At 42.8% G+C, this 3902-nt stretch overlaps 1 pseudogene; it reads right to left on the reverse strand.

Annotated features, from left to right (window-relative positions):
• Window positions 1-1132: 1132 nt before the first annotated feature.
• Window positions 1133-1501, reverse strand: LOC101142262 (large ribosomal subunit protein eL34-like; annotated as a pseudogene).
• Window positions 1502-3902: the final 2401 nt, after the last annotated feature.

Here is a 3902-nt window from a genome sequence, read left to right on the forward strand (position 1 = left end):
TTCATGGGTGGCAACTTTCCCTCCCCTCTTCAGCCTCCTCTGAACGCTCCCCACCACTGCCACCACACAAAAACTCATTAGTCAGAGACAATTGCTCTCTCACCTTTCCTATCTAGATGTTTCTAAACTTTGAACAAGATGATAATCGCAGCTGGTCGTTTGTCTAGCAGACACTAATCCTTGCCTCTGGGCTCTGTGATGTGCTTTGCAGTTTAGCACAAGGACCTTGCTGCCGTCCACTTAGAAACCCAGTAATGATGAGATGGTGCTCAGGAGCGGGCTGGAGCTGTGGGGACCTGGTCTGCCCTCTGCGCTAGGTGACAAAGCCCCTGTCTTCTGTTTGGCCACGATCCCCATGGTACCATTCACAGCCCCTCCCAGCTGGGTGTGAGGGTGGGGCGCTTTGGAAGGTCTTGCCTCTAATCTCCTATACAGACAATTCCGGAAGTAAATAGAAGCAAAATAGGATGCGAGTTAGGTTTTCTTTTGTTTTTGTTTTTAAGGGGTAAATCTTGATATAATTTTAAAATTTCACAGAAGTTGCAAATATAGTACAAAGAGCTCCCATATACTGTTCACCCAGATTCAACGATTGTTTAACATTTCATGCCATTTGCTTTTTCACTCCTCTCTTCCTCCTCCTCCCTTTTCTCTCCTCCCTCCCCCCACAGACTGTGCCATTTTACCTCTAAATGCTCCAGTGTGTATTTCCCAAAAACAAAGACCATCTTGTACATGATCACAGTGTAATTATCAAAATCCGGAGACTTAACGCTGATACAATATTATTACCTTAATCCTCAGCCCATAATCAAAGCTCACCAATTGCCCAATAATGCCCACTATAGCTTTTTGGAGATTTTCAAGATGTCGATTTCTAGTTTAATTTCACTGTGGTCAGAGAACATGCTCCCCAAAATGTCAACCTTTTGAGATTTACTACATCTAATTCTCTGGTTCCTCCCTTGTCTCCCCAGCACTCCAGCTGGCTCCTTCTGGAAGTTTCCCTGGACTCGCTGCCACTCAGGCATAGCTGAGAGGTCAGTTGAAGACCTGGGGGAATTTCTACACAGGTTTTAGGGCTCCCCTCTTGCTCCTTTCTTTTTTTTAAGTCTTTTCATTTTTATTACTCACAAAGTTTCATTTTTTATTTAGCTTTCTGACCCTGTGCTTGTGCCTTCAACACTTTCACAACAATTTTCTGCTCCTTGATAAGGAAAGCACGCTTGATCCTGTCACAGACACATTTAGCACACATGGAACCACCACAGGCCCTGCGGACATGTTTCCTTGTTTTGGACAATCTCATAAGAACTTCAGGTCTTACAGCACGAACCCCTCGAAGTCTGCCTGGGCACACGCCACATGCAGATTTTGGTGCTTTCCCAACCTTCTTGGTATAAAGGTAAACAATTCCATTACCAGGGGTTCGGGGCAGCCTAGTTTTGTTAAAGGCTGTATTTCAGGAAAGCCTACGACAGTATGTCAAACGCCGGACCATTCTGAGTGCCTGCAGACGACATCCCTGGAAGTGCTCCCTTCCTCCTCTCCGCCTGGCGTTTCCCACCTCATTTTCCAGCCATTTAGGAATCCCTTCTCATCCGCTGAGCCCTCAAGGCAGTGAGAGAGGCTGTACTTTCTATATCAGCCCCAGCTGGAAAGCCAGGCAAACACTCATCCCTTACAGATGGACACTCTTCCGGTTTCTGCCTGTTCTTAACCACTTTCCAATAGTTCTTTAAGAAACTTTAAATAGTTTCTTAACTATTTGAAGAACTATTCAACTGAAGAACTATTTGCCTTCAAATAGTTCTTTAAGAAAACATTTTTTTGTCCAGAGTTTATACATCAACACACACACACGCACACACACACACACACACACACGTGCACAGACACATATAATTAGGAATGCATCTTGTTTGTGTCTCATTCCGTAATATGTTACTATCACTCAAAATAGTACAAACTCGACCCTAATATGACAACTTTTAATTTTGGTTGGATTCACCAGATTCAATTGTTTATTTATCTGATTTCATTATATCATGATTTCTCCTTAACATTCACGAAAAGGTCTTTTGGGGACTTAATGTAAGTGACAACAGAATTCAGTGTGATGGAACCAAACATATATGAAATGAACCAGATGCCATATGGTTAAACCTATGAATATGTCAACCAGCAATTCACTGGCGCATAAATGTGCAAATGAGGAAACGTTGTTCAAACACTTCAGCTTGTATTTTACAAAACAGTGTTTAAATATTTGACATAGTTTAGTAATATTTTAGAAAAATGGCCTACCTAGTCTGGATGATGTATGCGTTTGCTGGGGTTACTATAAGGAAGTTACACACACTGGGAGCATAAACAGCAGAACGTTATTGCCACGTAGTCCTGGAGCCTGGAAGTCCAGGATCGAAGTGTCAGGTTTGGATTCTCCTGCAGCCTCTCTCCTTGGCTTGCAGACTTCCCTCTCTATGTGTCTGTATCCCAATTGCCTCTTTTTTTAACGTTTATTTTAAGTTCATGGGTACAAATGCAGGTTTGTCACATAGGTAAACTTGTATCATGGGGGTTTGTTGTACAGATTATTTCATCACCCAGGTATATTAAGCCTACTTTCCATTCATTATCTTTCCTGATCCTCTCCCTCCTCCTACCCTCCACTCTCTGATAAGCTCCAGTGTGCGTTATTCCCCCCTATGTATCCATGTGTTCTCATTATTTAGCTCCCACTTACAAGTGAGAATATGTGGTATTTGGTTTTCTGTTCCTGTGTTTGTTCACTTAGGATAACGGCCTCCAGCTCCATCCATGTTCCTGCAAAGGACATGATCTTGTCCTTTTTATGGCTGCATAGTATTCCATGGTGTCTGTGTACCACATTTTCTTTATCTGGTCTACCATTAATGAGCATTTAGGTTGATTCCATGTCTTTGCTATTGTGAATAGTGCTGCAATGAATATACACATGCAGACAAATGATTTTACATTAGGACAGACCCTCATGGCCTCATTTTAACTTAACCACCCCTGTAAAGACTTCAGAAGATCAGGACTTCAACAGTGAATTTGGGGGGACACAACCCAACCCATAACAGATGGACAGTCTCTCCCCCTGCCTGCCTTTGGTATATTAACTCATATTTTACCTAAGAGTGGAGTGGACTCTATCTTAGGAAGGGTGGAAGCTGTGCCCTGGAGAGCCAAACCCTGACCAGAAAACCCATTCAGAGGTGCTGGAGATTCTAGGGGTGCTCCTCACACCCTGTGTCTGGGTGATTCCCTTGCCCCAGGAGGCAAAGGTGCAGGATGAACTCTGGCGTGCTTCCATGCACTGTCTCTTAGGACCGGCTCATTCTTAATCTGACCAGCATCTGCTTTACATTTGTTTTTTCTACTTAAAAATATTAGCAATCATGGTCAGGTGCAGTGGCTTATGCCTGTAATCCCAGCACTTTGGGAGGCCGAGGTAGGGAGATCACTTGAGGTCAGGTGTTTTGAGACCAGCCTGGCCAACATGGAGAAACCCCATCTCTACTAAATCTACAAAAATTAGCTGGACATGGTGGCAGGTGCCTGCAATCCCAGCTACTCAAGTTGCAGTGAGCCAAGATCATGCCATTGCACTCCAGCCTGGGTGACAGAGGGAGACTCTGTGTCAAAAAAAAAAAAAAATTGTAATCATGGACATGGTAACCAATCAAATGCCACAAAAGAAGCTATAATGAAAAGACTCCATATTCCATCATTAAAAAATTACATAGTGGGATGTATTTAATGTGGCATATATTTGAATGAACTCTCTTTTTTCCCAGCTTTATTGAAGTGTTACTGACAAAAAATGTTTACATTTATGGTGAACAACATGATGTTTTGATATACGTATACATTGT

This window comes from Gorilla gorilla, chromosome 5, assembly GCF_029281585.2.
Source record: "Gorilla gorilla gorilla isolate KB3781 chromosome 5, NHGRI_mGorGor1-v2.1_pri, whole genome shotgun sequence".
NCBI lineage: Eukaryota > Metazoa > Chordata > Mammalia > Primates > Hominidae > Gorilla > Gorilla gorilla.